The sequence below is a fragment of the Garra rufa genome, chromosome 3 (assembly GCF_049309525.1).
Source record: "Garra rufa chromosome 3, GarRuf1.0, whole genome shotgun sequence".
Taxonomy (NCBI): domain Eukaryota; kingdom Metazoa; phylum Chordata; class Actinopteri; order Cypriniformes; family Cyprinidae; genus Garra; species Garra rufa.
The window spans coordinates 12,742,697-12,767,686 of NC_133363.1; the positions used below are offsets into that span (position 1 = coordinate 12,742,697).

Below are 24,990 nucleotides of genomic sequence, written 5' to 3' on the forward strand. Positions count from 1 at the left end.
AACTGCAAAATACAAACAATGAAAGATTTAATGACCCTTTATATTTTCTCAAAATATCAGACATATTTATGTCGATTACGCTACAGCAATGTGCATCTTCCTCAAAGATGGTCTTAAGCAAAACAGCATGTTCCACTGGTCTCTCTCCCTTACACCCCTCCCCCCTTCAGTCACTCTTCAGTGACTCAATGGTGACTGAACACAGACAGGCACAGGCAGAGTGACAGCAGGTTTCTAATTTATTTTTTTAATTTTCTTTAATTCATAGAAGCTTGTATAAAATTGATATTTACACCACTTGCTCAGAATGATAAGATCTCTGTGTGAAAAAAGTTGTAAAGAGTTTGGATGCTGCACTTTAAAGATATAAAAAAATTAGGGTTGTGTTTTTTACTACATCTTTAAAAAATCACCACGTCAACACCGTTCAAGATATCCCAAATTCGCTCGCAATTTAACATCTTCAGAATCTTCTCTTCATGTTAAAAAAGTTTGGTGTGAATACCTTATTTTTCTTAGAAGGAGTGTGAATTTGTTTACAGCCTGATTTTTCCAAAAATCCACATTCAAATCAAAATAGCCGGCTTCCTGTTGGTCTTAGCTAATGAGTTTGATTTAGAAAGTTGTCCAGATTGATGAGAACAATATATGTACAGAGTTTGGTGACTGTAGGAAAAACTAACCCCCCAACTTTTGTCAAAAGATGGCGCTATAGAGTGCCTGCTCCACGCCCATTTATGACCTTTTGCCAGTGTCTAACTATCATTAATATTGACGTGTGTGTTGAGTTTCATGAAATTCTAAGCATGTTATCTGCCTCGAAAAGACAGGAATCAAATTTTAAAGTTTGACACGTTGCCATGGCAACAGCATTTGATTTATCATCGACCCCTTTACATATTCTCATCGGCCGTGTTTTGACATTATTTTGATGAAGTTTGAAGAAAATCAAGTAAAATTAAGAGGCTGATTTCAAAGGATTTTGAAAATGACATGCTTCCTGCTGCCAGTTGGTGGCGCTATAACTTTGACTCATAATAGTCACATTTATGGAATCGGCATCATACAACGAACAAACTGGTGAAGTTTCATAAGAATCAAGCAATGTGTGCAACAGTAATTAGACACTTCCTGTTTCTCATTTCTCGCCATAACTTTGTCGCCTTGCCACGGCCAAACCGTTCGAGATATCAAAAATCCCCTCGCAATTTAGCGTCCCCAATGTCTTGAGATCATGCTGACCGAGTTTGGTGACAATCCTATGGAAACCCTGGGAGGAGTACGTTAAATTCCAGAGCATGCGCTTTTTAAACAGCCCTAAATATCTCACTTCCTGTTGCGTTCAGCCCATGACATAGAGTACAAAAGTTGTTTGGCTCAGTGAGATCTATATGTGTACCGAGTTTCATATCAATACGTGCAAGTATGTGTGCGCAGTACATCAAGTTTTCAAACTGTGTTCTAGGGGGCGCTGTAGAGGCCCTGAACCACGCCCGGGTCCCAGCCTCTGTGGCGTCCTGATGGCCGCAGATTCCGACGTGTGTGCAAATTTTCAAGAGTTTTTGAGTATGTTAAGGCCCCCAAAAGTGCCCAGAAGGTTTAAAAAAAAAAAAAAAAAAAAAAAAATTAAAGCTGCAAGCAGCGATGAACGGGCCCTCGCACACGGGCTCACCGCCGACCGGTGGCTTTAGGAACACAGCTAATGGTGGGCAGTATGCATTTAATACAGTAAAAATAGGAGAAATATGTGAAAGTCACTTAAAAGTGCCAAATTTCCTGCTGCCAGCTGGTGGCGCTATGCCTATAACTGATTATTGGCATGTAGATGTGTTCAGGCCAGCACTTTTATCAAACATATGAAGTTTGGTGCAGATTGGCCTTGGTATGTTTGAGGTAGTGAAAGATATGATATATCCTGCTGCCAACAGGTGGCGCTATGATAATATCTGAATATTGGCCATTAGGTATCTTCAGGCCAGGACTCTTACCAAACCTGTGAAGTTTGAGGCAGATCAGACATTTTATGGCTGAGTTATAACAACTTCTATGTCCATGGCGAAACATCAAACTTTGTCACGCCGCCACAGACACGCCCTATAACGAAAACTCAAGATCTTCGCAATTTAACATATCTAAGGCCTCTAGATCAGACTGACCAAATATAATGTTGATATCATTAAATCTCTTGGAGGAGTTTGCTACAAGTCATTTCCTGTTGCCAACAGGTGGCGCTGTGATTATAATAGAATATTGGCCTTCAGATGTTTTCAGGTCAGGACTCTTATCGAACATGTGAAGTTTGAGGCAAATCGGACATTTTATGGCTGAGTTATAACAAGTTTTATATCCATGGCGAGACCTCGAAATTTGTCAGGCCGCCACGGACACGCCCTTCAACAAAAACTCAAGATCTTCGCAATTTAACATCGCTAAAGCCTTTTTATTAGACTGACCGATTTTGGTGTTGATCTGATTAAATCTCTTGGAGGAGTTTGTTGCAGAGTACAGCATGACACTTCCTGTTGCCAGCAGGTGGCGCTATGAGTAAAACTGAATATGGGCATGTAGATGTCATCAGGTCAGGAGTGTTATCACACATGAGAAGTTTGGGACAGATCGGACATTGTATGCCTGAGTTATAGCAACTTACTTTTTCATGGCGAAACATCGAAATTTGCCAGGCCGCCACGGACACGCCCTCCGATGAAAACTCTAGATCTTCACAATTTAACGTCACAAAGGGCTTTAGACTAGACTCTGCAAATTTGGCGTTGATCCGAATAAATCTCTAGGAGGAGTTCGTTCAAGTACGACGCCTGAAAATGGCAAAAATGACACAAATTTTGTTGAGAATATTAATATTAACCGACTTCCTGTTGGGTTCCGGATTTTGCTCCAAGAGGCTTTTTTGTAGGTATTGGTGTGTTACATGAGTGTACTGATTCCCGTGCATGTACGTGAATCACAGCTGAAAGCGCACACCGCTGAACATCTAAAGGTGGCGCTGTCGAGCCATTTTGGCACACCCACTTCTGAAACCCATATCAGACGTAAATTTTCGCCAGGTTTGATGTGTGTGCAAAGTTTCATGAGTTTTCGGGTATGTCTAAGCCCTCAAAAATGCGATTCATTTTGGAGAAGAATAATATGGCTTTAGGAAAACAGCAAACGGTGGGCAGTATGCTTTTAATACAGTAAATATATGAGAAATATGTCATAAGTCATTTAAATGTGCCAAACTTCCCATTGGCAGCTGGTGGCGCTATGCCTATAAATGGCATGTAGATGTGTTCAGGCCAGCACTATTATCAAACATATGAAGTTTGGTGCAGATTGACCTTGGTATGTTTGAGTTAGTGAAAGATATGATATATCCTGGTGTCAACAGGTGGCGCTATGATAATATCTGAATATTGGCCTTTAGGTGTCTTCAGGCCAGGACTCTTACCAAACCTCTGAAGTTTGAGGCAGATCAGACATTTTATGGCTGAGTTATTACACCTATGTCCATGGCAAAACATCAAACTTTGTCAGGCCGCCACGGACACGCCCTTTACTGAAACTCAAGATCTTCACAATTTAACATCTCTAAGGCCTCTAGATCAGACTGACCAAATATAATGTTGATTTCATTAAATGTCTAGGAGGAGTTTGCTATAAACCTAATCCCCTGCAAGGACTTCAGATAATGCCAACTGTGAACCAAATGTGAACATTTTCCCTATATTCTGATGATGATGATAAGAACATGTAATTCATGATGATAACAAAATGTTATTATTGCTTGCATTACATTCACCACTTCTGCTTAAATCGTTACCTATCTGTACAATTTGTATGTGGATATTGCTTTGCTGGTGACTCCTGTTATAAGACATCACTCTTAAGCGCTACATAACTAAGAATCAATAAGGAAAACGGTGCACAGTTGGCAAATGCATTCACAGTAACCCTCTGCTAGTTTGGATTTTAAGTTTACTGAATTGAAAGGGTTACACTTTAAAATCAACACAGAGACACATACACACAATATATAAAATGTTGCCATCCAGTTTCATTTGTTAACATTAACTATATTAGTTAACATGAACAATAATTAAATAGCATTTATTAATGTTAATTAATATTAAGCTAAAAAAAAAGTATTCATATATTGTTTAAAGGTAAATTAGTTTATGTACTGTGAATTAACATGAACATGAACACAGTTCATGTGGGTGTACAGCAATACACAAAGTGCTCTATAAACGCTTAATTCTTTCAAAATATCTTTAAAAATCAAGTTGAGTGTTTTAATGGGGCGATATATATATATAACTGATCTTAAAATGATGGTTTTCGGATGTTTTGAACAGATAACAGCAAAGTTTGTTTTGTTGTCAAAGTTTGTCTTGAAATTTTTAATTATTATAATTTTATATTCAATAAATAACACTATGAAAATATTGTCTACAATGAAGATTATTCACTCATGCTTAAAAGTTGTATTTTTCTTAATCTTTTGCTATGTGACTGAATAGGACAAGTTCATGGTACAGTTCAGTAAAAATAAATAAAAAACAACAACTGCAAAATACAAACAATGAAAGATTTAATGACCCTTTATATTTTCTCAAAATATCAGACATATTTATGTCGATTACGCTACAGCAATGTGCATCTTCCTCAAAGATGGTCTTAAGCAAAACAGCATGTTCCACTGGTCTCTCTCCCTTACACCCCTCCCCCCTTCAGTCACTCTTCAGTGACTCAATGGTGACTGAACACAGACAGGCACAGGCAGAGTGACAGCAGGTTTCTAATTTCTTTTTTTAATTTTCTTTAATTCATAGAAGCTTGTATAAAATTGATATTTACACCACTTGCTCAGAATGATAAGATCTCTGTGTGAAAAAAGTTGTAAAGAGTTTGGATGCTGCACTTTAAAGATATAAAAAAATTACGGTTATGTTTTTTACTACATCTTTAAAAAATCACCACGTCAACACCGTTCAAGATATCCCAAATTCGCTCGCAATTTAACATCTTCAGAATCTTCTCTTCATGTTAAAAAAGTTTGGTGTGAATACCTTATTTTTCTTAGAAGGAGTGTGAATTTGTTTACAGCCTGATTTTTCCAAAAATCCACATTCAAATCAAAATAGCCGGCTTCCTGTTGGTCTTAGCTAATGAGTTTGATTTAGAAAGTTGTCCAGATTGATGAGAACAATATATGTACAGAGTTTGGTGACTGTAGGAAAAACTAACCCCCCAACTTTTGTCAAAAGATGGCGCTATAGAGTGCCTGCTCCACGCCCATTTATGACCTTTTGCCAGTGTCTAACTATCATTAATATTGACGTGTGTGTTGAGTTTCATGAAATTCTAAGCATGTTATCTGCCTCGAAAAGACAGGAATCAAATTTTAAAGTTTGACACGTTGCCATGGCAACAGCATTTGATTTATCATCGACCCCTTTACATATTCTCATCGGCCGTGTTTTGACATTATTTTGATGAAGTTTGAAGAAAATCAAGTAAAATTAAGAGGCTGATTTCAAAGGATTTTGAAAATGACACGCTTCCTGCTGCCAGTTGGTGGCGCTATAACTTTGACTCATAATAGTCACATTTATGGAATCGGCATCATACAACGAACAAACTGGTGAAGTTTCATAAGAATCAAGCAATGTGTGCAACAGTAATTAGACACTTCCTGTTTCTCATTTCTCGCCATAACTTTGTCGCCTTGCCACGGCCAAACCGTTCGAGATATCAAAAATCCCCTCGCAATTTAGCGTCCCCAATGTCTTGAGATCATGCTGACCGAGTTTGGTGACAATCCTATGGAAACCCTGGGAGGAGTACGTTAAATTCCAGAGCATGCGCTTTTTAAACAGCCCTAAATATCTCACTTCCTGTTGCGTTCAGCCCATGACATAGAGTACAAAAGTTGTTTGGCTCAGTGAGATCTATATGTGTACCGAGTTTCATATCAATACGTGCAAGTATGTGTGCGCAGTACATCAAGTTTTCAAACTGTGTTCCAGGGGGCGCTGTAGAGGCCCTGAACAACGCCCGGGTCCCAGCCTCTGTGGCGTCCTGATGGCCGCAGATTCCGACGTGTGTGCAAATTTTCAAGAGTTTTTGAGTATGTTAAGGCCCCCAAAAGTGCCCAGAAGGTTTAAAAAAAAAAAAAAAAAAAAAAAAATTAAAGCTGCAAGCAGCGATGACCGGGCCCTCGCCGACTGTGCAGTCGCCATCCCGATAGCATCAGGAAAACGGTGCCCAGTTGGCACATGCATTCACAGTAACCATTTGGACTAACCTTAACTGTCTTTCCTCCTCTCTGACTCTTTCTCTTACCACCCATCCCCCCTCCTTACACTCAGCCACTTACCACACAAACAAGAGTGCAGAGCAGAGTGAGATCAGATATGTTTTTTTTATTTTCCTTCATTCGTGGAGTTTTGTATAATTATGAAATGTACTGTGTTTGATCAGAATGAATCGTTATTTTTTTGGAAAAAAGTTTCAAAGGGTTAGGATGCTGCACTTTAAATATATAATAAATCATTGAAAATTGAAAATGAAAAATGAAATTCTATGCACGCTATCTGCCTCAAAAACACAGGAAACAAATATTTGAACTTTATTTTTTGTTTTATTTATTTGCCATGGCAACAGCATTTGATGCATCAAGGACGCCCTTTACAGACTCTCATCGGCAGTGTTTTTACATTATTCTGATGAAGTTTGAAGAAAATCGATTACAAATATACTGTTCGTTGTTCGTTCGTGTTTGTTAGTTCAAAAGAGACCCTATTTTAAATAGTTACCATGTTTTATGGTCTACAAGCATTTTTAAATAGTATTTTAATAATCTATAAGCATCTGTGAAATAATTATAAACAAATATATTAAAAATAAATACATATTAACTTAGTTGATTTGTTTGGCCTTTTTGTATTTGTTTCTCATTCTAATTAAGTGAACTGAGCAGTATAGTGTCATACTTATAAAATATTTTGTTCTATCAGTGAGAGTGTATATATGTATTTAAATCATATATTTTTTCCTTAAAAGATAAAAAAAGATTTTAATGCTCTTTAAGCACCTATACAAAATAATTATGTAAAATTACACTGACAGTACAGTATATATCAACTGATTCTATGGATTATTGTCATTCTTATACACTGACAATGAGCTAAATAGCATTAGAGGTCAAACGATTCCTTATTTTATGAGGACCTCTAGTGTTCATCTCTGGTATTAGAGCTTTAATCTGAAAAATTTATATGACACTTTTAATGTTTTTGGGGCCTCTGAGCATGATAACATTTTGAAACTACACGTATTTCCTAAGAATTTCTTGTTCTTTATATGTAAAAAGTTTTGATGAGTTAGAATAATGCAATTTAAAGATATATGAAAATAACTCTTCATCTTTTTTATTGTTACTTTCATAAATCACCACATCAACACCGTTCAAGATATCCCAAAGCCGTTCACAATATAGGGAACATTTTCCCAATATTCTGAGGATGATGATAAGAACATGTAATTCATGATGATAACAAAATGTTATTATTGCTTGCTTTACGTCCACCACTTCTGCTTAAATGTCATCGTTACCTATCTGTTCAATTTGTGTGTGGATATTCCTTTGCAGGTAACTCCTGTTATAAGACATCACTTTTAAGCGCTACATAACTAAGAAAGAATCAATTAGGAAAACGGTGCCCAGTTGGCACATGCATTCACAGTAACCCTCAGCCAGTTTGGATTTAAAGTTTACTGAATTGAAAGGGTTAGACTTTAAAATCAACACACAGACACATACACACAATATATAAAATTGCCAACCAGTGTCATTTGTTAACATTAACTATATTATTTAACATGAACAATAATTAAATTAAATAGTATTTATTAATGTTAATTAATATTAACCTAAAAAAAGTATTCATATATTGTTTAATGGTAAAATAGTATATTTTAACATTAGTTTATGTACTGTGAATTAACATGAACATGAACACAGTTCATGTGGGTGTACAGCAATACACAAAGTGCTCTATAAACGCTTCTTTCTTTCAAAATATCTTTAAAAATCAAGTTTAGTATTGTAATGGGGCGATATATATATGGTATAATGGTATAATTTTCAGATGTTTTGAACAGATAACAGCAAAGTTTGTCTTGAAATTGTTAATTTAAATTTTATATTCAATAAATAACACTATGAAAATAAATGTCTATCAATGAAGATAAATCGCTCATGATAAAAAGCTGTATTTTTCTTAATCTTTTGCTATGTGACTGAATAGGACAAGTTCATGGTACAGTTCAGTAAAAAATAAATAAAAAAACAACTGCAAAATACAAACAATGAAAGACTTAGTGACCCTTTATATTTTCTCAAAATATCAGACTCTCAAAGATCAAACATATTTATGTAACATCAATGTGCATTTTTTCCTCAAAGATGGTCTTTAGCAAGACAGCATGTTCTACTCTCTCTCCCTCTCTCCCTTTCACCCCTCCCCCTTCAGTCTCTCTTCAGTCACTCAATGGTGACTCAACACAGACACTCAAGGCAGAGTGACAGCAGGTTTCTGATTTCTTTTTTTAATTTTCTTTAATTCGTAGAAGCTTGAATTAAATTGATATTTACAGCACTTGCTCAGAATGATAAGATCTCTGTGTGAAAAAAGTTTTAAATAGTTAAGATGCTGCACTTTAAAGATATAGAAAATGACGGTTATACATCTTTAAAAAATCACCACGTCAACACCGTTCAAGATATCCCAAAACTGCTCGCAATTTAACATCTTCTGAATCTTCTCTCCATGTTAAAAAAGTTTGGTGTGAACAGCTTGTTCTTCTTAGGAGGAGTATAAATTTGTTTACAGCCTGATTTTTCCAAAAATCCACATTCAAATCAAAATAGCCGGCTTCCTGTTGGTCTTAGCTAATGAGTTTAATTTAGAAAGTTGTCCAGATTGATGAGAACAATATATGTACAGAGTTTGGTGACTGTAGGAAAAACTAACCCCCCAACTTTTGTCAAAAGATGGCGCTATAGAGTGCCTGCTCCACGCCCATTTATGATCTTTTGCCAGTGTCTAACTATCATTAATATTGATGTGTGTGTTGAGTTTCATGAAATTCTAAGCATGTTATCTGCCTCGAAAAGACAGGAATCTAATTTTAAAGTTTGAGACGTTGCCATGGCAACAGCATTTGATTTATCATCGACCCCTTTACATATTCTTATCGGCCGTGTTTTGACATGATTTTGATGAAGTTTAAAGAAAATCAAGTAAAATTAAGAGGCTGATTTCAAAGCATTTTGAAAATGACACGCTTCCTGCTGCCAGTTGGTGGCGCTATAACTTTGACTCATAATAGTCACCTTTATGGAATCGGCATCATACAACGAACAATCTGGTGAAGTTTCATCAGAATCAGGCAATGTGTGCAACAGTTATTAGACACTTCCTGTTTCTCATTTCTCGCCATAACTTTGTCGCCTTGCCACGGCCAAACCGTTCGAGATATCAAAAATCTCCTCGCAATTTAGCGTCCCCAATGTCTTGAGATCATGCTGACCGAGTTTGGTGACAATCGTATGGAAATCCTGGGAGGAGTACGTTAAATTCCAGAGCATGCGCTTTTTATACAGCCCTAAATATCTCACTTCCTGTTGCATTGAGAAAATGACATAGAGTACAAAAGTTGTTCAGCTCAATGAGTTCTATATGTGTACCGAGTTTCATATGTGTACGTTCAAGTATGTGTGCTATATGGCCCTCAAAATTCCAGGGGGCGCTGTAGAGTCCCCTTGCCACGCCCCGGTACCAGCCTCTGTGGCGTCCTGATGGCCGCAGATTCCGACATGTGTGCAAATTTTCAAGAGTTTTTGAGTATGTTAAGACCCCCTTAAGTGCCCGGAAGGTTAACAAAAAATAAAAAAAATAAAAAAAAAATTAAAGCTGCGAGCAGCGATGAACGGGCCCTCGCACCCGGGCTCACCGCCGACCGGTGGCTTCAGGAAAACAGCAATCGGTGGGCAGTATGCTTTTAATACAGTAAATATAGAAAAAATATGTCATAAGTCATTTAAATGTGCCAAAATTGCTGCTGCCAGCTGGTGGCGCTATGCCTATAACTGATTATTGACATGTAGATGTGTTCAGGCCAGCACTATTATCAAACATATGAAGTTTGGTGCAGATTGACCTTGGTATGTTTGAGTTAGTGAAATATATGAGATATCCTGCTGCCAACAGGTGGCGCTATGATAATATCTGAATATTGGTCTTTAGGTGTCTTCAGGCCAGGACTCTTACCAAACCTGTGAATTTTGTGGCAGATCAGACATTTTCAGGCTAAGTTATAACCACTTCTATGTCTATGCAGAAACATCAAACTTTGTCAGGCCACCACGGACATGCCCTTTAATGAAAACTCAAGATCTTCACAATTTAACATCTCTAAGGCCTCAAGATCAGACTGACCAAATATAATGTTGATTTAATTAAATGCAATCAATGCAAGGACTTCAGATAGATGCCAACTGTGAACCAGTATGCTACAAATAAGAACATGTAATTCATGATGATAGCAAAATGTTATTATTGCTTCCTTTATATCCACCACTTCTGCTTAAATGTCATTGTTACCTATCTGTACAATTTTTGTATAATATATTTTTGTATAAAATCAATTGTTGTCATAACTAAGAATCAATAAGGAAGACGGTGCCCAGTTGGCACATGCATTCACAGTAACCATCTGCTAGTTTGGATTTTAAGTTTACAGAATTGAAAGGGTTACACTTTAAAATCAACACACAGACACATACACACAAAATATAAAATGTTGCCATCCAGTTTCATTTGTTAAAATTAACTATATCAGTTAACATGACCAATAAATAAATAGCATTTATTAATGTTAATTAATATTAAGCTAAAAAAAGTATTCATATAAAGTTTATGTACTGTGAATTAACATGAACATGAACACAGTTCATGTGGGTGTACAGCAATACACAATAAAGTGCTCTATAAACGCTTCATTCTTTCAAAATATCTTTAAAAATCAAGTTGAGTATTTTAACGGGGTGATACATATATATAACTGATCTTAAAATTATGGTTTTCAGATGTTTTGAAGAGATAACAGTAACGTTTGTTTTGTTGTCAAAGTTTGTCTTAATTTTTTATTATTATGATTTTATATTCAATAAATAACACTATGTAAATATTGTCTATCAATGAAGATAAATTGATCATGCTAAAAAGTTGTATTTTTTAAAATCTTTTGCTATGTGACTGAATAGGACAAGTTCATGGTACAGTTAAGTAAAAAATAAATAAAAAACAACAACTGCAAAAAATGAACAATGAAAGACTTAGTGACCCTTTATATTTTCTCAAAATATCAGACTCTCAAAGATCAGACATATTTATGTAATTACACTACATACAGTATGTGCATTTTGTTCAAAGATGGTCTGTAGGATGGCTCTCTACTCTGTCACCCTCTCTGCCTCTCACCCCTCCCCCCTGCAATAATGAGCTTCTCTGTGCCTGACTGAACGCACACACATACTGTAGAGACATTCACCAGAGTGACAGCAGGTTTCTGAGTTCTTTTTTAAATTTTCTTTAATTCATAGAAGCTTGTATACATTTTTTATTTCCAGCACTTGCTCAGAATGATTAGATCTCTGTGTGAAAAAAGTTTTAAAGAGTTTGGATGCTGCACTTTAAAGATATAAAAATATTTTTTACTATATCTTTAAAAAATCACCACGTCCACACCTGTCACGGATTGGCCAGGTTCTACTCCCTCACTCACTCAACGATCACAGTCACCTGATTACTAATCATACGCACCTGAATCCAATCACCAGCACCACATATAAGCACACCACACACCTCACTCAGTGTCCGGGCTCGTTTGCACGAAGCGGACTCATTGTGTTTCTCTGTCGAGTTCACAAACCTCAAAGACATACTTACCTCGCTATTTACCTGTTGAAACTTACCTCTTGTCTCGTCTATTCCAGTACGAAGTCTGTTCTCTGTTCCAGTCAGCTGTGGTCAGCCATAAGCCTGTTCGTCGATCACCAACGGTGTGTGTGTGTGTGTGTGGGTCGGAGTCCTCCTCCCGTCGTTCCTGGAAAGGAAAAGGATCTGTATTCAGTATTCATCTCTAGTCAACGAATATCATACTTGGACTGTTATACTTACCCGGTTCTGCACGTCATCTTATCCACAACGCTCTGCTGATAATAAACATTGTTATATTGATCACTTACCTCTCTTGTTTGGTCTGCTTCCGTAACAGTTAGCCCGGACCAACACAGTATCAGCATGAGCAATCGGGACCCGTTTCAAGAGCTGGTGGACTCGCTCAGGAAGGTTTTGTTGGCTAGTCATGCCACCACACCAACTTCAGCTCATCCCACCGCACCACCGGCACCCAGCACTTCTTCGGCTCCCGTAAACGTCCCTTCCAGTCCCATGGCCCGACCAGCGCCCTACTCTGGCGGGGCGGAGGAGTGCAGCGGATTCCTGTTACAATGTTCATTGATATTCACAATGCAACCTGCTCTCTATCCCACAGATTCTTCGAAAATAGCCTTCATCACGTCTCTGCTTACCGGACCAGCTCTCAAATGGGCGGACACGTTATATCAGCAGGCCGGGCCGGCAACCCATTCGATCCAGGCTTTCGTCGCTCATTTTAAAGAGGTTTTCGGACGTTCTGATGCAGAAGTATCCGCAGGAGAGCAATTGTATCATCTTAAGCAGGGAAGTATGACGACACAAGATTACTCCCTGCGTTTCCGAACTTTGGCCACTGCCAGCGGATGGAATGAGCGATCGTTACTGACCACGTACCGGCTCGGCCTAGAACCCAATCTCCGGATGCAGTTAGCTGCTTTGGACGACTCCATGGGATTGGAGAAGTTCATTCAGCAGTCACTTCGTTGTTCAGATCGTCTAAGATCCTACCAAGACCAGTCCGTCACTACTGCACTCCTCCGACCAGTTACATCCGCCAGCCCTCCAGAACCAGAACCAATGATCCTGGAATCAGGGAAAATCTCTGCAGCTGAGCGACAGAGAAGACTGACCCGGGGTCTTTGCATGTACTGTGGGGCTGCGGGACACGTACGACTCAACTGTCCTATGCGTCCTATACGATCTTTGGTGAGTGTAATACGTTCTGAATTGGATAACATGCATCCTCTGACTACCAATGTTCAGTTAACCACCCACACTTCCTGTGTTACAGTCGCAGCCCTCATCGACTCCGGGTCAGCGGGAAACTTCATCTCCAACACCCTCTGTCGCCAGCTCCAGCTACGCACCCAAGCATCAACCACCATCTACCAGATTCAACCGATAACTAACCGGATAAACTCACGGACCCGTATTCACCGGAAAAGTGAACCCATCATCCTACAGATTGGAGTTTTGCACCGTGAGGAGATTCAGTTTCTGGTTCTGGAGGGAGCTACTATGGACATCATCTTGGGGCGCCCGTGGCTGGTGAAGCATGATCCCATCCTCTCTTGGGGCACAGGAGAGGTGATAAAATGGGGAAAAGAATGTACCAACCAATGTTTTCCAGATCTTCCACGTCCTAGACACAAGATACTACCTGTCAACGTCACCTCCGTCGAAAGTCCTGTTGAGAAGCAGTCAGTCCAGATTCCTGCCATTTACTCGTCGTTTCAAGACGTCTTCTGCCCCAAGAGAGCTTCCCAGCTACCTCCACATCGGCCATGGGACTGTGCCATTGACCTAGTTCCGGATGCTCCAATGCCCAGAGGTAAGATCTACCCGCTGTCGCTTCCGGAGACCAAGGCAATGGAGGAGTACATACAGGAGGCTCTCGATCAGGGTTACATCCGACCATCAACATCACCCGCAGCATCCAGTTTTTTCTTCGTGGCAAAGAAGGATGGAGGGCTGCGGCCATGCATCGATTACCGTATACTCAATCAAGGCACCATCAAGTTCCGGTATCCCCTTCCTCTCGTCCCTGCGGCCCTCGAACAACTACGCACTGCCAGGGTGTTTACGAAGTTGGACCTCCGCAGCGCGTACAACCTCGTGAGGATACGTGAGGGGGACGAGTGGAAGACTGCCTTCGTGACCCCTACTGGCCACTACGAGTATTTGGTCATGCCCTATGGTTTGGTCAACGCCCCCTCCGTATTTCAGAACTTCATTCACGAGGTACTCCGGGAGTTTCTGCACCACTTTGTCGTTGTCTACATAGACGATATCCTGATTTACTCCCGGAGTGAGGCCGAACATCGCCTCCACGTTGCGGAGGTCCTTCAAAGATTACGGGATCATCACCTATATCTCAAGGCGGAGAAATGTTCATTTCACCTACCAGCAGTGCACTTCCTTGGATACGTCATCGACCAGAAGGGGGTCCGTATGGACGAGAGGAAGGTATCTGCAGTTGTGTCCTGGCCAGAACCCACCACTATCAAAGAGCTTCAACGATTCTTAGGTTTCGCCAATTTCTACCGCCGGTTTATCAAGAACTACAGCATCATCACCGCTCCGCTTACCAGTCTACTCAAAGGAAAACCACGAACCCTACTCTGGAACCCTGACTCGGCCGCAGCCTTCCATAACCTCAAGGAAGCATTTACACAGGCACCTCTTCTAACCCATCCTGACCCTGATCTCCCTTTCGTGGTAGAGGTAGACGCTTCTACTACCGGCGTGGGAGGGATTCTGTCACAGTATCACGGTACTCCTCCATTGCTTCATCCCTGTGCCTACTATTCCCGGAAGCTCAGCCCTGCGGAGAGGAACTATGACATCGGCAACCGCGAGCTTCTTGCCATCAAGCTCGCTCTGGAGGAGTGGCGACATTGGTTAGAGGGATCCAACCACACGTTCCAGGTGATAACAGATCACAAGAACCTACAGTACCTCCGAGACGCCAAACGGCTCTGTCCCCGTCAGGCAAGATGGTCCCTGTTCTTTTCACGATTCAACTTCACCATAACCTACCGGCCAGGATCCAAGAATACCCGAGCTGATGCTCTGTCTCGCATCCATGATTCTCACGACTTGCCTGACACACCCACGACCATAATCCCCGAAAACATCATCGTTCAACCCATTGAATGGACCAACCCGCCAGCTGTCGCCACTCCGGAACCCAGATCTCCGCCGGGCTGTCCACCTGGTCGCAGATTCATCCCTAGGACCCAGCGGGTAGATCTAATCCATTCAACACATACCTCTCTGGGCACTGGGCATCCAGGGGCCAACAACACTCTCTCGCTGCTGACGGACCGCTTCTGGTGGCCGCACATGGCAAGGGATGTGAGGAGGTATGTCCAAGGATGTAAGGAGTGCGCAATGTCCAAGAGTCCACGTCATCTGCCTGCTGGGAAACTCCATCCCTTGCCTGTGCCGAACCGCCCCTGGTCACACCTAGGAGTTGACTTCATGACAGATCTCCCCTCATCTGACGGTAACACCTGCATCTTTGTTATAGTTGATCGATTTTCAAAATTCTGCCGACTGATACCTCTGAAAGGTCTTCCCACAGCCTTAGAGTCTGCCGAACTGCTCTTCAACAAAGTCTTTAGGTACTATGGCATTCCGGAAGACATCGTCTCAGACAGGGGTCCACAGTTTATTTCACGGGTGTGGAAGTCTTTTCTCAAACTCCTAGGTGTGACCGTTAGCCTCTCCTCTGGATACCACCCTGAGACCAACGGGCAGACGGAGAGGAAAATCCAGGAGGTGGGGCGGTTCCTCCGGACATTCTGTCATGGTCACCAGGACTCCTGGAACCAGTTCCTGGGTTGGGCAGAATACGCCCAAAATTCACTGCGGCAACCCACCACAGGACTCACGCCATTCCAGTGTGTGCTCGGCTTCCAACCACCTCTCTTCCCCTGGAATGGCGAACCATCACAGGTGCCCGCAGTGGATTACTGGTTCCGGGAGAGCGAGAGAGTCTGGGACGAGGCTCACCATCATCTTCAAAGGGCAGTGCGCAGAACCAAGTCCACTGCCGATAAGAAGAGGATTCCTGGTCCCACATACACTCCTGGGCAAAAAGTCTGGCTCTCCACAAGAGACATCCGTCTGCGCCTGCCCTCGAAGAAATTGAGTCCCAGGTTTGTTGGCCCCTTCACCATCGTGGAACAGGTCAACCCCGTCACCTACAGACTCCAATTACCACCACAGTACCGTATCCACCCCACATTTCACGTCTCATTACTCAAACCCTTTCACCCACCTGTGATTCCCTCCACAGAACCTGGTCAGGAAGAGGAACCCCCTCCCCCCTTGGTCCTGGAAGAGGGATCCATCTACTCGGTCCGAGAAATCCTTCTGTCCCGACGTCGTGGTGGTAATCTGGAATATCTCGTCGACTGGGAAGGCTACGGGCCAGAGGAGAGGTCATGGGTACCCAGAGTTGACATTCTAGATCCAGCCCTCATGGAGGAATTCCATCGTAACCATCCTGAATGTCCAGCCCCTCGAGGACGAGGTAGACCACCACGACGTCGGAGGCCTCGGCCCTCAGGAGCGGGCCCTGGGGAGGGGGGTAATGTCACGGATTGGCCAGGTTCTACTCCCTCACTCACTCAACGATCACAGTCACCTGATTACTAATCATACGCACCTGAATCCAATCACCAGCACCACATATAAGCACACCACACACCTCACTCAGTGTCCGGGCTCGTTTGCACGAAGCGGACTCATTGTGTTTCTCTGTCGAGTTCACAAACCTCAAAGACATACTTACCTCGCTATTTACCTGTTGAAACTTACCTCTTGTCTCGTCTATTCCAGTACGAAGTCTGTTCTCTGTTCCAGTCAGCTGTGGTCAGCCATAAGCCTGTTCGTCGATCACCAACGGTGTGTGTGTGTGTGTGTGGGTCGGAGTCCTCCTCCCGTCGTTCCTGGAAAGGAAAAGGATCTGTATTCAGTATTCATCTCTAGTCAACGAATATCATACTTGGACTGTTATACTTACCCGGTTCTGCACGTCATCTTATCCACAACGCTCTGCTGATAATAAACATTGTTATATTGATCACTTACCTCTCTTGTTTGGTCTGCTTCCGTAACAACACCGTTCAAGATATCCAAAATCCGGTCGCAATTTAACATCTTCAGAATATTCTCTTCATGTTAAAAAAGTTTGGTGTGAACAGCTGGTTGTTCTTAGAAGTAGTGTGCATTTGTTTACAGCCTGATTTTTCCAAAAATCCACATTCAAATCAAAATAGCCGGCTTCCTGTTGGTCTCAGCTAATGAGTTTGATTTAGAAAGTTGTCCAAATTGATGAGATTAATATATGTACAGAGTTTAGTGACTGTAGGAAAAACTAACCCCCCAACTTTTGTCAAAAGATGGCGCTATAGAGTGCCTGCTCCACGCCCATTTATGACCTTTTGCCAGTGTCTAACTATCATTAATATTGATGTGTGTGTTGAGTTTCATGAAATTCTAAGCATGTTAACTGCCTCGAAAAGACAGGAATCTAATTTTAAAGTTTGACATGTTGCCATGGCAACAGCATTTGATTCATCATCGACCCCTTTACATATTCTTATCGGCCGTGTTTTGACATGATTTTGATGAAGTTTAAAGAAAATCGAGTAAAATTAAGAGGCTGATATCAAAGCATTTTGAAAATGACACACTTCCTGCTGCCAGTTGGTGGCGCTATAACTTTGACTCATAATAGTCACATTTATGGAATCGGCATCATACAACGAACAAACTGGTGAAGTTTCATCAGAATCAGGCAATGTGGTCAACAGTTATTAGACACTTCCTGTTTCTCATTTCTCGCCATAACTTTGTCGCCTTGCCACGGCCAAACCGTTCGAGATATCAAAAATCTCCTCGCAATTTAGCGTCCCCAATGTCTTGAGATCATGCTGACCGAGTTTGGTGACAATCCCATGGAATTCCTGGGAGGAGTACGTTAAATTCCAGAGCATGCGCTTTTTAAACAGCCCTAAATATCTCACTTCCTGTCAGGTGGAGCCTATGACATAGAGTACAAAAGTTGTTTGGCTCAGTGAGATCTATATGTGTACCGAGTTTCATATCAATACATGCAAGTATGTGTGCGCAGTACATCAAGTTTTCAAACTGTGTTCCAGGGGGCGCTGTAGAGGCCCTGAACCACGCCCGGGTCCCAGCCTCTTTGGCGTCCTGATGGCCGCAGACTCCGACGTGTGTGCAAATTTTCAAGAGTTTTTGAGTATGTTAAGGCCCCCAAAAGTGCCCGGAAGGTTGAAAAAAATAAAAAAAAAAAAAAAAAAAAAAAAAAAAAAAATAATAACCCTTAGAAGAACAATAGGGCCTTCGCCCTTTTGGGCTCGGGCCCTAAATAAGAATCCTTAGAAGAACAATAGGGCCTTCGCCCTTTTGGGCTCGGGCCCTAATAAGAACCCTTAGAAGAACAATAGGGCCTTCGCCCTTTTGGGCTCGGGCCCTAATAAGAACCCTTAGAAGAACAATAGGGCCTTCGCCCTTTTGGGCTCGGGCCCTAATAATCCTTAGAAAAACAATAGGGCCTTCGCCCTTTTGGGCTCGGGCCCTAATTAAAGCTGCGAGCAGCGATGAACGGGCCCTCGCACCCGGGCTCACCGCCGACCGGTGGCTTCAGGAAAACAGCAAACGGTGGGCAGTATGCTTTTAATACAGTAAATGTAGGAGAAATATGTCAAAGTCACTTAAATGTGCCAAACTTGCCGCTGCCAGCTGGTGGCACAATGCCTATAACTGATTATTGGCATGTAGATGTGTTCAGGCCACCACTATTATCAAACATATGAAGTTTGGTGCAGATTGACCTTGGCATGTTTGAGTTAGTGAAATATATGAGATATCCTGCTGCCAACAGGTGGCGCTATGATAATATCTGAAAATTGGTCTTTAGGTGTCTTCAGGCCAGGACTCTTACCAAACCTGTGAATTTTGTGGCAGATCAGACATTTTCAGGCTAAGTTATAACCACTTCTATGTCTATGCAGAAACATCAAACTTTGTCAGGCCACCACGGACATGCCCTTTAATGAAAACTCAAGATCTTCACAATTTAACATCTCTAAGGCTTCAAGATCAGACTGACCAAATATAATGTTGATTTAACTAAATGCAATCAATGCAAGGACTTCAGATAAATGCCAACTGTGAACCAGTATGCTACAAATGATGATAAGAACATGATTCATGATGATAGCAAAATGTTATTATTGCTTCCTTTACATCCACCACTTCTGCTTAAATGTCATTGTTACCTATCTGTACAATTTTTGTGTGGATATTGCTTTGCTGGTGACTCCTGTTATAAGACATCACTCTTAAGTGCTACATAACTAAGAATCAATAAGGAAGACGGTGCCCAGTTGGCACATGCATTCACAGTAATCCTCTGCTAGTTTGGATTTTAAGTTTACAGAATTGAAAGGGTTACACTTTAAAATCAACACACAGACACATACACACAAAATATAAAATGTTGCCATCCAGTTTCATTTGTTAAAATTAACTATATTAGTTAACATGACCAATAAATAAATAGCATTTATTAATGTTAATTAATATTAAGCTAAAAAAAAAGTATTCATATAAAGTTTATGTACTGTGAATTAACATGAACATGAACACAGTTCATGTGGGTGTACAGCAATACACAATAAAGTGCTCTATAAACTCTTCATTCTTTCAAAATATCTTTAAAAATCAAGTTTAGTATTTTAACGGGGTAATATATATATATATTTATAACTGATCTTAAAATTATGGTTTTCAGATGTTTTGAAGAGATAACAGTAACTTTTGTTTTGTTGTCAAAGTTTGTCATTTTTATTATTATTATTTTATATTCAATAAATAACACTATGTAAATATTGTCTATCAATGAAGATAAATTGATCATGCTAAAAAGTTGTATTTTTTTTAAATCTTTTGCTACGTGACTGAATAGGACAAGTTCATGGTACAGTTAAGTAAAAAAATAAATAAAAAACAACAACTGCAAAATACGAACAATGAAAGACAAAGTGACCCTTTATATTTTCTCAAAATATCAGACTCTCAAAGATCAGACATATTTATGTAATTAAAATACATATGTGCATTTTTTGTTCAAAGATGGTCTGTAGGATGGCTCTCTACTCTGTCACCCTCTCTGCCTCTCACCCCTCCCCCCTGCAATAATGAGCTTCTCTGTGCCTGACTGAACGCACACACATACTGTAGAGACATTCACCAGAGTGACAGCAGGTTTCTGAGTTATTTTTTTAATTTTCTTTAATTCATTGAAGCTTGTATAAAATTTATATTTCCAGCACTTGCTCAGAATGATTAGATCTCTGTGTGAAAAAAGTTTTAAAGAGTTTGGATGCTGCACTTTAAAGATATAAAAAATTAGGGTTATGTTTTTTACTATATCTTTAAAAAATCACCACGTCAACACCGTTCGAGATATCCAAAATCCGCTCGCAATTTAACATCTTCAGAATCTTCTCTTCATGTTAAAAAAGTTTGGTGTGAACAGCTGGTTGTTCTTAGGAGTAGTGTGAATTTGTTTACTACCTGATTTTTCAAAAAATCCACCTTCAAATCAAAATACCCGGCTTTCTGTTGGTCTTAGCTAATGAGTTTGATTTAGAAAGTTGTCCAGATTGATGAGAACAATATATGTACAGAGTTTGGTGACTGTAGGAAAAACTAACCCCCCAACTTTTGTCAAAAGATGGCGCTATAGAGTGCCTGCTCCACGCCCATTTATGACCTTTTGCCAGTGTCTAACTATCATTAATATTGATGTGTGTGTTGAGTTTCATGAAATTCTAAGCATGTTATCTGCCTCGAAAAGACAGGAATGTAATTTTAAAGTTTGACACGTTGCCATGGCAACAGCATTTGATTTATCATCGACCCCTTTACATATTCTTTATCGGCCGTGTTTTGACATGATTTTGATGAAGTTTAAAGAAAATCGAGTAAAATTAAGAGGCTGATTTCAAAGCATTTTGAAAATGACACGTTTCCTGCTGCCAGTTGGTGGCGCTATAACTTTGACTCATAATAGTCACATTTATGGAATCGGCATCATACAAGGAACAAACTGGTGAAGTTCCATCAGAATCAGGCAATGTGTGCAACAGTTATTAGACACTTCCTGTTTCTCATTTCTCGCCATAACTTTGTCGCCTTGCCACGGCCAAACCGTTCGAGATATCAAAAATCCCCTCGCAATTTAGCGTCCCCAATGTCTTGAGATCATGCTGACCGAGTTTGGTGACAATCCCATGGAATTCCTGGGAGGAGTACGTTAAATTCCAGAGCATGCGCTTTTTAAACAGCCCTAAATATCTCACTTCCTGTTGCGTGGAGCCCATGACATAGAGTACAAAAGTTGTTCAGCTCGATGAGTTCTATATGTGTACCGAGTTTCATATCAATACGCGCAAGTATGTGTGCGCAGTACATCAAGTTTTCAAACTGTGTTCCAGGGGGCGCTGTAGAGGCCCTGAACCACGCCCGGGTCCCAGCCTCTGTGGCGTCCGGACGACGGCAGATTCCGACGTGTGTGCAAATTTTCAAGAGTTTTTGAGTATGTTAAGGCCCCCAAAAGTGCCCCAACGGTTGAAAAAAAATAAAAATAAAAATAAAAAAAATAAAAAAAATTAAAGCTGCAAGCAGCGATGAACGGGCCCTCGCACACGGGCTCACCGCCGACTTTAGGAACACAGCAAACGGTGGGCAGTATGCTTTTAATACAGTAAATGTAGGAAAAATAGATCAAAGTCACTTAAATGTGCCAAACTTCCTGCTGCCAGCTGGTGGCGCTATGCCTATAACTGATTATTGACATGTAGATGTGTTCAGGCCAGCACTTTCATCAAACATATGAAGTTTGGTGCAGATTGACCTTGGTATGTGTGAGTTAGTGCAAGATATGATATATCCTGCTGCCAATAGGTGGCGCTATAATAATATCTGTATATTGGCCTTTAGATGTCTTCAGGCCAGGACTTTTACCAAACATGTGAAGTTTGAGGCAGATCGGACATTTTATGGCTGAGTTATAACAACTTTTATGTCCATGGCGAAACATCAAACTTTGTCAGGCCGCCATGGACACGCCCTTTAACGAAAACTCAAGATCTTCACAATTTAACATCTCTAAGGCCTCGAGATCAGACTGACCAAATATAATGTTGATATCATTAAATCTCTAGGAGGAGTTTGGTACAAGTAATTTCCTATTGCCAACAGGTGGCGCTGTGATTATAATAGAATATAGGCCTTCAGATTGGTTCAGGCCAGGACTCTTATCGAACATGTGAAGTTTGAGGCAAATCGGACATTTTATGGCTGAGTTATAACAACTTCTATGTCCATGGCAAAACATCAAATTTTGTCAGGCCGCCACGGACACGCCCTTTACCGAAAACTCAAGATCTTCGCAATTTAACATCGCTAAAGCCTTTTTATTAGACTGACCGATTTTGGTGTTGATCTGATTAAATCTTTTGGAGGAGTTTGTTGCAGAGTACAGCATGACACTTCCTGGTGCCAGCAGGTGGCGCTATGAGTAAAACTGAATATGGGCATGTAGATGTCATCAGGTCAGGAGTGTTATCACACATGTGAAGTTTGGGGCAGATCGGGCATTTTATGCCTGAGTTATAGCAACTTCCTTTTTCATGGCGAAGCATCGAAATTTGCCAGGCCGCCACGGACACGTCCTCCGATGAAAACTCTAGATCTTCGCAATTTAACGTCACAAAGGGCTTTAGATTAGACTCGCCAAATTTGGTGTTGATCGGAATAAATCTCTAGGAGGAGTTCGTTCAAGTATGACACCTGAAAATGGCAAAAATGACACAAATTTTGCTGAGAAAATTAATAATAACCGACTTCCTGTTGGGTTTCGGATTTTATCTCAAGAGGCTTTTTTGTAGGTATTGGTGTGCTACATGTGTGTACCGATTTTTGTGCATGTACGATAATCACAGCTGAATGCGCACACCGCGGAACGTGTAAAGGTGGCGCTATTGAGCCATTTTGCCACACCCACTTCTGCAACCCATATCAGACGTCCATTTTCGCCAGGTCTGATGTGTGTGCGAAGTTTCGTTAGTTTTCGGGTATGTCTAGGCCCTCAAAAATGCGATTCATTCCGGATAAGAATAATAATAATAATTAAAGCTGCAAGCAGCGATGAACGGGCCCTCGCACACGGGCTCACCGCCGACCGGTGGCTTTAGGAACACAGCAAACGGTGGGCAGTATGCTTTTAATACAGTAAATGTAGGAAAAATTGATCAAAGTCACTTAAATGTGCCAAACTTCCTGCTGCCAGCTGGTGGCGCTATGCCTATAACCGATTATTGGCATGTAGATGTGTTCAGGCCAGCACTTTGATCAAACATATGAAGTTTGGTGCAGATTGACCTTGGTATGTGTGAGTTAGTGCAAGATATGATATATCCTGCTGCCAATAGGTGGCGCTATAATAATATCTGTATATTGGCCTTTAGATGTCTTCAGGCCAGGACTTTTACCAAACATGTGAAGTTTGAGGCAGATCGGACATTTTATGGCTGAGTTATAACAACTTTTATGTCCATGGCGAAACATCAAACTTTGTCAGGCCGCCATGGACACGCCCTTTAACGAAAACTCAAGATCTTCACAATTGAACATCTCTAAGGCCTCGAGATCAGACTGACCAAATATAATGTTGATATCATTAAATCTCTAGGAGGAGTTTGGTACAAGTCATTTCCTATTGCCAACAGGTGGCACTGTGATTATAATAGAATATAGGCCTTCAGATTGGTTCAGGCCAGGACTCTTATCGAACATGTGAAGTTTGAGGCAAATCGGACATTTTATGGCTGAGTTATAACAAGTTTTATATCCATGGCGAGACCACGAAATTTGCCAGGTCGCCACGGACACACCCTTCAACGAAAACTCAAGATCTTCGCAATTTAACATCATTAAGGCCTTTATATTAGACTGACCGATTTTGGTGTTGATCTGATTAAATCTTTTGGAGGAGTTTGTTGCAGAGTACAGCATGACACTTCCTGGTGCCAGCAGGTGGCGCTATGAGTAAAACTGAATATGGACATGTAGATGTCATCAGGTCAGGAGTGTTATCACACATGTGAAGTTTGGGGCAGATCGGGCATTTTATGCCTGAGTTATAGCAACTTCCTTTTTCATGGCGAAGCATCGAAATTTGCCAGGCCGCCACGGACACGCCCTCCGATGAAAACTCTAGATCTTCGCAATTTAACGTCACAAAGGGCTTTAGATTAGACTCACCAAATTTGCCGTTGATCCGAATAAATCTCTAGGAGGAGTTCGTTCAAGTATGACGCCTGAAAATGGCAAAAATTACACAAATTTTGCTAAGAAAATTAAAAATAACCGACTTCCTGTTGGGTGTCAAATTTTGCTCCAAGAGGCTTTTTTGTAGGTATTGGTGAGCTAGATGTGTGTACCGATTTTCGTGCATGTACGTGAATCACAACTGAAAGCGCACACCGCGGAACGTGTAAAGGTGGCGCTATCGAGCCATTTTGCCACACCCACTTCTGCAACCCATATCAGACGTAAATTTTCGCCAGGTCTGATGTGTGTGCGAAGTTTCATGAGTTTTCGGGTATGTCTAAGCCCTCAAAAATGCGATTCATTTTGGAGAAGAATAATAATAATAATAATAATAATAAACGAAGCAGATCCAATAGGGTCCTCACACCATCGGTGCTCGGGCCCTAACAAATAAGAATCCTTAGAAGAACAATAGGGCCTTCGCCCTTTTGGGCTCGGGCCCTAATAAGAAACGGAGCAGATCCAATAGGGTCCTCACACCATCGGTGCTCGGGCCCTAATGAACAAGACACTGCAAGCAATGTCCCGGCTGGATTTATTAGGA

The 24,990-nt window shown here is 40.9% G+C and overlaps 1 protein-coding gene across 1 annotated transcript in view; it reads left to right on the top strand.

Annotated features, from left to right (window-relative positions):
• The window catches only part of LOC141331976 (trace amine-associated receptor 13c), a 75,652-nt gene that overhangs the window by 36,967 nt on the left and 13,695 nt on the right, over nt 1-24,990 (top strand). The window lies entirely within an intron of this gene.